Source organism: Meleagris gallopavo, chromosome 1 (genome assembly GCF_000146605.3).
Source record: "Meleagris gallopavo isolate NT-WF06-2002-E0010 breed Aviagen turkey brand Nicholas breeding stock chromosome 1, Turkey_5.1, whole genome shotgun sequence".
In the NCBI taxonomy this organism is placed as follows: domain Eukaryota; kingdom Metazoa; phylum Chordata; class Aves; order Galliformes; family Phasianidae; genus Meleagris; species Meleagris gallopavo.
The window spans coordinates 30265241-30278595 of NC_015011.2; the positions used below are offsets into that span (position 1 = coordinate 30265241).

General features: G+C 36.0%; 1 non-coding gene across 1 annotated transcript; it reads right to left on the reverse strand.

Annotated features, from left to right (window-relative positions):
- Window positions 1-382: 382 nt before the first annotated feature.
- LOC116216256 lies at window positions 383-510 on the reverse strand. The gene has a single exon (XR_004158709.1). It is a non-coding gene; the product is annotated as a U6atac minor spliceosomal RNA (small nuclear RNA).
- Between the last annotated feature and the right edge of the window lie 12845 nt (window positions 511-13355).

Genomic DNA, 13355 nt, shown 5'->3' on the forward strand with positions numbered 1-13355 from the left:
GGCCCACCGATCTAGAAATAATTCACCATTATGTTGCTAGTCCAGATCTACCTAAACCAATTCTAGCAGCCCAATACACCTGCTGGTTGTTTTTATGTTCTTCAGTGATATGACTCTTGGGTATGTGAGCATCTATGAGATGTACTTTTACAACCGTATTCTCAACCGAGGCAGCAATATCTTTCTGTGCTGCAGTGGCACAGATAGGCTTACCTCTGTGCTGCCTGTTCTGCTTTTATTGCTGTAACCATCCCCCTATGGCATTTGCCACCATCCTTGAATCAGCGTAGAGGTAGGGCACTAACCACTTCTCTCATTAAGCAATATCTAAAGACAGCTCGATGGCCCTCACTTCTATGAATTGGCTCAGTTCACTGTCTCCTCAAAAACATGGTTAGATGGCATGAAGTGGGTGACAGTGCCTTAATCTTACATGTGTTGTGCAGGCCACTAAGGCATCTTCCATCCTCGTCAAGGGAAGTGCTAACCTTTTCATCTTTCATACAACATACCAGGACAGAAATTTACACAGGCACATCCTCAGCTGCTAGTTCTGTTAATAAGTTAGTAAGAAAACATCTGAGTGATGCCCAATTTGGTACTGTAAGTCTTGTCATATTCAATATATGAACTATTATGATTACGGATTAAAAACTAGCACACTGCCACATTTGTCTAGTGGCATTCAGTGAGCTACTCACAAGCCCCTCATTCTTCATCTAGCAGCATTCAGTCAGAACTCACATGGCTAGCTTAGGAGATGGTACAGTTTATTGAAGCAAAGGATGCACAAATTCTTTGGATTGCTGGTGATAAATTTACTGTCAGCAAAGCTAGTGCAATGAATGAAGTGTAATACAGCCTGACCACCAGCATGCTAACTTATAAATCAACTCTATAGAGATTTCTAAGTTTCCCAAGAAAGCATTTGGCATAACAGTGTGTCAATCTTACCAAGCAGGCAGCCCTGTAGGGAGAAAGAGAGGCTCAGCTCGTTGACTGATCACTGAAGTCAGAGGTGTTCTTCCAATTTATCTGTGATGGTATCTTCCCTGACATACCCCCTCTCTTAAGCCATTTTTTATATTATTTCTTATTATATTATATTATATATTACATTATTTCTTATGGAACTTGGCTGACTCCTGTCATGTCTTTGTTTATGATTGTTGTGAAATTCTCTCAATTTTATTTAAAAAATATAGGCTAAAACATTCAGACTGCACGCTCAGCAAGGGGTGATCACAGCTGGAGGTGGGTAGCTTTTGGGATGAAGCTTGTAATAAGCTCATATTGAGCAACAGATGCAGATGGATAGACAGATCGGGATGGGGTATATTATCTTGTAGTATGGGAGTAGGTTGTCTGAGGGTGCTGTGAAATCTTCATTACTGGAAATTCTTAAACAGAGACGAAGTCAGCTGCTCAGAAAGTTTTATCTATATCTCATTTCTAAGGTTGAATCAACTCTTATAAGTGTGGTGAAAGATATGAACATTATCAGACTTAGTTACAATATGCTTAGTCTTTGCTTCAATTTCTCTTATGTATTTGTTATTTTGAATAATATTTTGGTATAAATGTCCATTGGCAATGATAGCACTATCAAGAAAATAAAGTAATAAGAACATTCCAAGCAATAGAGCAATAGAGAGAGAAATGACTGCAATTTTTCCCAATGTTTACTTTGAAGAACTTTAGTAAGTTTCATAAAAGGATTGACTGAACTGACAGAGAAAACTCAAGCTCTTCCCACATAGGGAGTGGACACTTTTGAGGATACTGATATTTTAAAAGCAGAATTAGATGAAAGAGTGATACTTGTGTAATACAGAGTTTACATTTGGAGTAAGTCAAAGAGCAAGATGAACACGCTCACTGTCAGCACTGCTTTTTCAACCCACCATTTCTGTATTTATGTTTAATATAATAGGTAAACTTATACATGATTCAAACATCCTGTACTTACAGATAAAAAAGAGCCATTATGTCACTTAGTCTGATTTTTGTATAACACAGTCCAGAAACTTTTACTATGTCATTAACTTTATATAGTACATAATTTCTTGTCAAGATCATAAAATATAATCAAGACCACAACACTTCCTCTTAAAGTGGCTTCATTGATTTGCGTGGTCAGTACTAGCATCTTTCTTAAATTTGCATCGTAAATTCTTATGGCAATCAAGAGTGTTAGAACTAAAGTACATCTTCTACCTGGATTCATGTTCCTTGCTATCTTTGGTATATAATCCCATGTGACTCTTGTCAATTTTTCCATTCTGATAGTCATTAAGGAAAAATATGTTCACCCATTTAAATATCTTAAAAACATAAATGCAGAGTCCTGCCAAAATAAACAACAGATGCTAAAACTTACCTTGGGGTGAATACTTTAATCAGAATAATCATTATCACATAATACACAACCACATTATCTTAATCTGTTCCTGGTGGTGTATTCCCAGGAAACCTAGGTAACATATTTCATTGTACCAGGAGACAGTTGTGTTCAAGGCATGCTCATCAAATCTTCTCATTCTCTTTTTGAAGAGATTAGATGTATATATAAACATTGCTAGAACAAGCAAAACCAAACAACATGGGCAGCATATGAGACAAATCTTAGCATAATTTTACAATCATTTTCTTTACTAACATAAATATGATCTTATAATGACAAAGACAGATGGAGATTTTGAAAAATAACCCATCCGAAGTTGTGAGGATTTTCAGGAACCATGGGTGTGTATTCAGAATATTTGCGTTAAGAGTCTTTAGTGTGAAATTCAGATACTGATATGGCACTGGGATCCTGAATAAACTTGATGGCTTTATCTTCCTTTTACTCATTACAGTTCCCTTTCTACTTTTTAATCTCAAGACTTGATTATTGATAAGACTTGATTTTCATAGTTCTGTACTGTCTCATACTGAGTACCACAATACATAGAGACTAGATTATACTGGAGAAAGTATGAGTCTGTGGATAGTGAACCCAACACAATTTTTTGGGTACAGATCACAGAATTCATGCATTAACTTTCTGTGTGCTTATCCACTTGATGCAGATTAAAGTGCATAACCCAACAGACTTTTATTTTTTTCCCCCCACAGGTTTTAACTATAATATCTGGTTTATCTATACACTATTTTAAAGGTGTTAAGAATTTGAATCCAGCAGTGAGAAGTTTATGGTGATTGTTGTACCAAATGTATGTAGGTGCAAGTTAGTATTGGATAGCAAGTTACAGCTCTGCAGAATCTAATTACCAGGTGAAAACACTTTTTCCTTTAAAGCTTACAAGAAGGTGACTAAAATTGGCTTAGATGATAGTATGCTTATGGCAATAACAATTTGTGTCTCTAGGGGTTTGAGTTATTTATGAAACGATGTAGCTCATTCTCTTGGTTTTGAGTTAAATGTGATTTCAGGGCTAAAATATACTACATTTGTGGTCTCCTTAAAACATCAGAGATCTTAATCTGGACAAGGCCTAATTAAGTTTGCCTGCATTTCACCCTGTATATTTTCAGAAATATAGGTCACACATGCAGAATCATCCATCGTAGACAGTTTTTCAGTGAGGCAGCACCTAAGTTTAGATATCTAAATTAGGTAGACTGGACTACACCCAATGTTTTATTGTTACAATTAGGACCGCGTACTTACTTGGTGCCAAATTCTGCTCTCATACTTGTCACTGACGTCTGTGAAGCTATTCTGGATTTTCATGAATATGATTCAGAACCAGAAATTATAAATCACTCCAGGCTATGGGTGGTAATATGCGTTCAGATACAGACTGTAAATATCCTCATTTAAATCCCAGGGTTATCTTTGAAGACAGGAACCTCTGCAGAATTCTGGCTGAGATATTGACTTTAGAATGATTATAGGCACAATAATGGATCCAAACTCTGGTTATCAGAAAAACATTTCATTGAGTGAAATCAGTAGTAGGTCCTGCAGGGATTAGCTTTCAGTGTAAAGTCCATACAGCATGTTTATTATTATTATTATTATTATTATTATTATTATTATTATTATTATTTTGTTTTCTTGAAGACAGTGAAGACAGTCATATTTTTCATAGCAATTTCTAAGTGCGAAACAGTTTGTAGGACGAAAAATTATGTAAAGCAAGTTACAGAGAATTATATATAATTCAAATACCAAAAAGCTTTTCTAAGTATCCAAATACAGGATATCTTGGAACAAAGAGTGCAGATGAACATAACAGGACACAAAACAAAATTTCCTGGGAAATTTAGCACGTAAGAACAGAATCTTCAGTGCAAACAATGTCTCTCAGTATGAGTGAATTATAAATGAAAAATGGTGGCAAAAGGGATCATGGATGTTTAAGAGAGAGTATCAGGTGGAAGCAGGCAAGCATTGTTACTTCTAGTATAGCACTGCTATCTATACTATATTAGTGTATCAGCACATATCTACACTTCAGAAGAATGCAGATATACTAAAAATTTCAAAGTCCTAAAGAGAATCTTGAGAATTTAAAGCCTATAATGTAAACTAAAAGAAACTCAGTTTCTGTGAACTTTTTAGTTCATAGAAGAGATCCCCTATGTTCAGGTGATATGGATGAGAGCTTTGATATTGAAAGAAAAATGTCACAAGGACTGGTAAGTGAGGCTGAACTCAGTTCAATGGAACTTTAAAGCTAGGAGCTTTCCTAACAGCAGCTAAACATGGAAATAGCTTACAACAGAAAGGCAGCGGATGCAAGATCACTTGGGCTCATTAGAATAAGGCTGTCCTACTTAAGGACAGGAAGTAAAATGTCAGGAAGAAAATGAATGAATGGAAAAGTCAGGGGGACAGAGGAGTGAGGTGGCCACAATGGTCCTTTTGGACTTGACTTGACTTCTGCATTTCAGAGAATTTTCACCTTCTTAACATTTTTTTTTTTTCTCTAGAAGTATACATTTTTGCATTGCCCTCAGAAAATACATGGCAATCATTAGACAGTAATATGCAAGAGGGAATTCATCATTTTTATCTCCTCTTACAAGCAACTTGTACTTTTTTTACTTTCTTTGCTAGACTTAGCCTAAGTTTGAAGCTGTAGTAAACAGACAGTTCATACAAGATAGGTCAGATTAAAATTCAGAGAAGGTGTAAGGAACCTTTTTAAGTTTATTGGACAGTGTTGGTATCCATATGCAGAGCTCAAACCCAGTCCCATTGTTGGGTCTTGAATCAAAATTACTAACTGTTTTTACAGACTAGATTGGCCTGTTGTTTTTTTGTTATCACTGCTTACTGTCTTGTGTTTGTTATTACGGAAAAGAGGTTGTTTATTTACTTTGATTTTCTTTCCTTTGTGGTACAGGATATTAATCACTCTGCTCAGATCATCTGAACAACTCTTACTTAATGAGCTCCTTGCTGTTCAGAAGCCTCAGGCTCTGGTGGAACCTGGATCCTTCCTTTTCACCACTGGGAGAGCAGAATGGTTTCAGTTCACAAAACTAGAAATGTTTTTGTATAACTCCATTTGTTGTATTTATTGTAAACAACATGGGTGAAAGTTAATAGGTTTCAAGCACAGGAGCCTGAAATACATGATCTAAAGGTCTCAATCTGTCTTAAAACTTACAGATAAGGAAACTTTCTTGCAGTTAAATCTCAAGTCTCTCTAAGAAATGCCTATATCTTGTGTACTCCATTTACATTAATAAAAGAAAGAAAATGCAATACGCTGCATGTAAAAGTTCTGAAAAAACTGGTAACACAAAGGGTTTCAAAGAACTTGGTTTACTCATTTTTAGGATTAAGACTAAATCTGTCAGCAACTTAATAAACATCCTGCTTTCACATTATGTTATTCTATACAACACATGCATTATAGTCTGTACTATGCAACCTAACTTGTAGTAGTTATACAACCTATTTTCCCCACTCTTTCCTTATTTTTATAGTCCACAATTTATATTAAATTTAGTAGATAAATGCAAGTTATTAAATTTCATACTATCACTTCACCTGTAGATCTTAAAAAAATATATATCAAATTTATAGGAAAGAAGAGAAGCTTCAACAAGAAGCACGCTAATTTTTTGAGAGTCTAAAACACTTCCTTCTCGAAGGCTAAAATATCAGATTCATATGCCTTAAAGACTGGAATTTGCACATTTGGCTGTGTTTAATCACATTTAACCCTTTTCCCTTTTCCCAATATTTTGAGTTTCTCCATATTTACTAAGCAATTTTCCGAATACATACATTTTAGATAAAAAAGATTAAAATGTGTTATTTAAATTTTTTAAAAAAGTATGGACTGATTAAAATTTAGACAGTATTTCTTGTTTTCTTCTTTCATACTTTCTGTGTGGAAAGTACTAGATTGTTCCCACCAAGATGACACACATAACATTGGAATGAATGTATGAGCTGAATTTGTCTCTCTAAGCAAATTGTGTACTCAGTAAATACAGAAATAAAATTAAATTTAAATTTATTGCTGCAAAAAAGTATCAGTATTTATATTCCATAGACAATATACATATATGTATATAGTCATACCTACTCATGGTAATAACAGATAATTTCCATTGGGTTTGTAATTTCTTTCAGTGCTGTAGTCAGCTTTAAAAACAAACAAACAAACAAACAAACAAACAAGTTTTCTGCAGCTGTATATAGTCATAAAGAGACTAAATCAAATGTGTTTCCTTGAATGACTCTTCTCTTTTAAACAGTTTTGGTAACTAAACTTATCAAAAAGTAAACTGAAACCCAAATCAATTTTTTCCCACATATCATCTTGTAGTTAGGTGGTTGAAAAGCAGAATGCAAAAATTTAACTTTCTTGAAATAGAAAGTTATGTAATTACATAAAAATAAAATGGGTTTTAGTTGTTTTTTTTTTTTTCTCCTTGATATTTTCTGAAATGACCAAGTTTTAACGCTTTTCAAATGAGGGATTGCATAGGGTGTAGCAGCCTTGATGAGACTTAGTTCTGTCTCATAACACACAGATATGTTATTTTGAACACGCTTTATTTTCAATTCTCTCCACAGCAGAAAGAAATAGAAAATATCAGTATGAAATTGCATATCATGAAATACTGGTGACATACTGATGAGTTAAAAGACTCAATTTACTGTAGCCAAGGCAAATATAGTTCGGGGAACTACGTTCAATTTACGTTTTGTTACACTGTTCCTTATTTGACAGATAATAAAACTGTATTTATTGTTTAAGAAATACTTCTGATCTGAAAAAACATAGAACTTTCTTTTGCTCTTTATCTGCACTGAAATCCCCTCATACTTCCTTGGCTATAAATGTCATTTACAGCTTACACTGTCAACATCTTGAGTGGATTGTAGAGGTAAGTGAGGATAAGCCCCATCTTCCTAAACACAGAGACAGAATGTAAAATGATGGACTGTGTGACCACCCACCTCTACTTACTGACAAATATAGTCTAAATAACTCTATAGAAAATCACAACTATTGAAATTTACAATCTGGGAAAAAGTGAAAAATGTGTATTGAGGTGAGAACTGAAGCTAATCTACACTTCCCCTACCCCTCATATTAGTTATTTTTCCTGTTACCATGTTCTTATCCAAACTCTTGGCATGCAGGTTACATCATTATTTACTGAGATTCAAACTTTTTTTCCTGATACATATTTTCCCCCCTCTTACACATTTATCTTTTGACTGAGACCATACTTTTAAGCTTCCTGTTCTTTTCCTGCTTCCAAATGACACTGACAACAGCAGAATCACGGGACATGTCTTTCTTCAGAGATTTACCCCAGTGCTATTAAAAGCTTATTTAATATGGTGGTAGAATTGGGACCATATAAGGCTCTTACTCTATTCAGGAAGTTGGCACTTTCCTGTAGGACTGTATAACTCTTCTTTACTTATATTGGGAATAGTTTGATTCTAATAATACCGTGGCACCGCAGATCTGAAAAAGTCATTCATCATATCTTTCTACTTCTTCTTCAGTGGGATTATGCAAAGATGGTATGAAAGAAGGAATCTTAAATGCACTTCTAAACTTACATGTTACAGAAATTCTGAGAAGTCACAGAGGACTCTTCTGAATTAGCATTAATGAAATCTGCTGTTTATGACTCAGAGAAGGGGCTCTAAAGAGCAAATAAAAAGTCTGGGTGTAGTGACTTAGTGCTTACAGACTGTAACTGCTACAAGACTGATTGCATGATATATTGCTTCTTTCATTGTGAGCCACAAAACAGGTAGAGGCATGGTAGACTAATTTGGTTTATATATTCAGCTGTAAGGCTAGACACTGCATCATTCTTTTCATAAAGCAGGGGCTGGAGGCATGTGGAGCCCGTAGTCATGACAACAATAAGGCAGCTCAGAGCCCAAGTGGCAAGCAAGAAACTCAGCCTTGTCTCCATCCCTTCCTGCTTGTGATCCGGCTCTCCTTGCCTACAGAGGTGGGGGTGCGTGCTCATGAATGATCTATTGAACAGAGATGCAGTGCAGAGACATGTGCCCACAACAAGCCTTTTAGCAGAGTTTCCCACCGTTACACTAACACTAGCTTAGCTCCACTCCTGCTAGTGGTGACTTCAGCTCAAGCGTACAAAGCCTCTTAGCAGCTGCTCTGCTTCACTGCACAGATTTACTGCTATACAGCAAACACTGGTGATAAAAAGACAAACATTTTGTCTACATTAGGACTCCCATTGCTGCCAGAACTGGTGGAGCTGCAGGAGGAGTGGTGAACACCTTGAACTCCAGCTGGAATCAGTGCAAATTACAAATACTCAAAAGTCCTTGAAAATTGAACCCAAGTTGCCTATGCTGACATTTTATTGGCATGAACAGGCAATATGAAAGCAATATAAGAACTTCTGATGCGCTAAATGATAAAAATGGATTATCTGTACATCTCACATGAAATGAGCACTAGTGATAAAAGAAGAGATCAATTTCAGACAGCAGATCTGTTTTCAGACTGTAGTTCTTTGTTGCTGATGGTATGTAGTGAATCTTGTCATGGTCCATAAAGACCTAGATAATCACATGGTGCTAACATATTCTCCTCTTTTATGCTCATTAGTGTCAGAAGTCAGTTTTACTCATGAAATAGTAAAGGAATGACCAGAGACAGTAGTTGGCAAAGGAATAGGAAGAAATTCAGGGGAACTTATTTAGCAATTTATCCCATCATATTTTATTCCAAACAAGAATTTCTACAAGTCCTGTGTGGATTCACTGCTGTGCTTTCTGCATTCCTTCCTCCATGAAGATGAAAATCTTCTTGGTATTTTATACATCTGTTTTCTGTTTTTCTTCTTTTACAAAGGATACTAAAGTTCACATTGTTGTGTTTCTGCAAACTAAATATGACTATACCAGGAGCTCTTTTGAAGAAGAAAAAGTTCAAGACACAGCCATCATCAGGTAAAGTGATGTTCACTGATTTTTGGTATATGAAGGGGTGATCATTCTGGACTTCCTGCAACCTGGAAAAACCATCAGCTCTGATCACTACATCATGATGCTGACTAAGCTGAAGGCTTGACCTTCCTGAGTCAGGCTAGAGAAAAAGACAACCTTTCCCTTGCAACATGATAATGCTGGGCCTCATGCCAGTTTGAAGTCCATGGAGCACATTGTCAGTCTTGGCTGGATTCTCCAACCACATCAACCATATAGTCCAGATGTATGGTGGTGTTGACTATGTTGAAAAATAATGTTCTGTATTTGAGAATTTGCTCTATCAAATAGCCTTATTGTGCTCTTTGTATCTGTTGTAGTTTCCACAGAAATGTTACTTTCAGAGTGACCCATGTAGATGCAATGAAGTACTAGAATCTAAATTTTGCTAGTGCTGGAGTCATCACTAAATTCTAATATTCAGTAAGAAACTTTTATGATTAACTGCAGATGCTGCAGATATCAATGGCTCATCCATTATGCTTACCTCTCTAGATGATGATGCCTCAATGGAATCTTAAAGTCTGGCACGCTGTTTTAGTATGAAATCGCAGAATCAGAGGATCAGAGAATCACAGAATGTCTGAAGTTGGAAGGGACCTCTGGGACTGTCTGGTCCATCCCCTTCTCAAGCAGGGCCACTAGAGCAGCATGCTCAGGCCCACATTTGAGCAGCTGTCGAAGATCTCCAAGGAGGAGACTCCACAGCCTCTGTGCAGCCTGTGCCAGTGCTCTGTTATCCACACAGTACAGAAGTGCTTCCTGACGTTCAAAGGGAACCTCCTCTCTTCAATTTTGTGCCCAATGCCTCTTGTCCTGGCACTGAGCATCACAGAAAAGAGCCTGGCTCCATTTTGTTGCACCCTTCCTTCATAGACATAAATTGCACAGAAAGAACGTCCACTCACCATTGTTACCTTGGGGTAACTGTTGTTACTTCAAGGAACTTCTATAGTCAACCCCCAGAAAGTTATCTGTTGCAAGTTAACGGTTGGTGAGTACTTTTAAGATAAAATCAGGCCATAAGACCTTAGTGGTACTTTCCTATATATGGCTCTTCTACTTCATATTTGCTTCTGTATCTTTTCCAGTTGCATTCATGCAAACTGTTAAAAAATGCCATAAACTTAAAAATAGTTACTACTGTTAAAAAGGAAATTAAATTAAGTGGTTTTCACTTTATTAAGGTAATTATTTTCATTATTAGTTTAGGAAAGACATAGTTAGAAATTTAGAAAGTGAGACTGTGAAATTCTGTGTACCAATATAAGCAAAAGTTGGAAAAATAAAATAATGCATAACATGCATTCCAACAAGACACACCAGAGATGAAAAACAAATTTTCCATTCTGCAATCATTTTGCTGTTGTTACTCAGCTATACCATTTTGATTAGGTAGCAAACTCTATCTGGTGTTTAATGGACCTTTTACCTAGTAAGAAATAAATGTATTGTTTTTATAATTGGAACAAAGAAAAAATTACATTTGACTTTTGCATTACTGGTTATTTTGGAAGTATTGCAATCTTTCAACTGTAAACATAAAGAAATAAAGTATCAGTATTTTACTTACTTGACAAAAAATGTTTTTTTTTAATTTAAAAACAAACAAACAAACTACCTATGCAAGTTAGTGTCAGCAATTCCAGTCACAAAAGCTTAATATTTCACAAAAATAAGCAAAAGGTAAGCAATCATAAGAAAATGAAAAATTTCTTATATAATAGCATTTCTGGAGGACAATTTTTCTTCAGGACAGAAAGGGATTAAATGTACTGGATACATTCAGTTTGAAGTATTATAACTGGGCCTCTTTTATAGCTTGTCTTTACAGTCTTGGAAAGATGCAGTTTGGAGAGGTCTGAGGTTTTTACCTTACTACCTCCAGCCCATAGTAATGTATCGCATGTAATTAAGATGTTCAAGCATGATAGGTGGCAGTTAAAGAAATTCAAAGGTGACATCCAGGTATCTTAAAGTAGCTTGGAAGGAATATTTGACTGTAACACTGAATTCTCTGTCCAAGTTTCGTATGTCTCTGTGTGCACGTATGCAGGTTCAGACGTATCTGAAGTGCGACACATAATGCCTTCATTGCTTTCTTTAAGTTTCTTTTCTAGCAGCTATTTCCAAAATAGATACTTTAATTTCATTTTTTTTTTTTCCTAGGTGCAATTGCACAAACAGTGATGGTAGAAATCCATCCTTGACAATAAACTTGTCCATGAAAAGGCAGACAGGAGGAATGCTGGATGTGCGATGTCGGCAGATATATACTGCTGAATGTCTGGAAACCTTCCTTGGCCGTGTTTCTTCATCTGAATATTTAAGGATACCTCAGGTGCTGAAGTCAACCTGAGGCTCTGGGGAGGAAATTCTCTGCTGCTGTGGCTGAAGACATAGGGACATGGATGAAGTAAAATGCACTGGGGAAGAGCCCCGTGACATCTCCTGCACTTCTGTACACCCTTTGCTCAGCACAGGACTGCAGGCATAGGGATGCTTCTGGCCACTGTACAACCCCACAATCCTATCCTGAGGCCCCTTCTGCCCCACATGTGGCACTGGAGAACTGGAGAGAAACTGCTGGGGTGGAAACATCTAATTTATCCCTTCTGTGACAGGAAGGGCCAGATGCAAGCCTGGAATTTGGGAAGGTTCATTTTTACTGCATGGTTCTCTATATGAGAGCATCAGCATCTGGATTGAGGCAGAAGAACAAGAAAGGGAAAAAAAAAAACCACTGTGCACAAAAATAATTGTAAGAACAGGAGTATTAAATAAATGAGCTGTGTCTAAGACACGGCTGGGGATAAAAAGCATGTTAAAATTGTCCGTCTTCAGAGTGAAAGACAAAATAAAATGGTTCAGTTTGCCAGAGGAATAAGATTTTTAAACAAATAACACTCTTTATAGTCAGTCTGTTGATGAAATGTGTACTAAAATGAGAAGTGCTAAAAAAGCACCAACAAAACAATATGTTATTTCTGCTCATTCAGTGCCACAATCTGTTAATTAAATTTAAGTTAACATGCTAGCAAAGGCAGTATAAAGCAATTCAGGAGATCAACTGATTCAATGAAACAGTGTAATTTTAAATATACACTGTTACACATTTTGTAGATTTTTGTTCCATTTAATAAGAATAAATTATTTCATATTAAGTAAAATAATATTTGCACAATATAGCTTACGAAAAAATCTTTCAGCATGCACAGAAGAAAACACACACTTGTATACATGTGTGTTTATGCATTTGTGCACATGCCAAAAACGTAGAGTCTACAGAAACATTTGTAGATTTTGATGTTCTTTCACAAATTTTAAGGCTAAAAGGTAAAACACATAGGGAAAATAAAGTGGTAGAATAACAAACTTAGTTGTGGATTTGTTAATAATCAATCATTTTAATTAGAAATGCATAATGTGAATGTGCTATAGTTTATGTACTTTACCAAAAACACTGCATTTCAAACGTTTCCTTTTTGGCAGAAGAATATACTGCAATATTTCTCTATAGTGTCGTCCTACAGAGACCTATAAGATCTTCATAACTGTTAATTGAGCTTCACCACACTTCTCTCAGGTAGATATTTGTGGGTAAAATGAGGATTAGAGTGACCAAGAGATCTATCAAAATCAATATAAGCCTTAACTTCCAGTTGTTTTGCTGGCAAAAAGGAATGTTTTCTTTTTTTTACTACAACACAACTAAAGGCAGCAGAAGTGCTGCAGACATCTGTAAGCTTCAAGTGCAAGACTGGCCACAATCAAGAGAGAGTGTGCAGAAACTTATTTAGCTATCTGCTGCTGAAAACTGCAGCTGACTTATTTATGCTCAGTCTTTCAAAAACAAGTGTGTACACTTTTTCTTTTTTTTTTTTTTTCC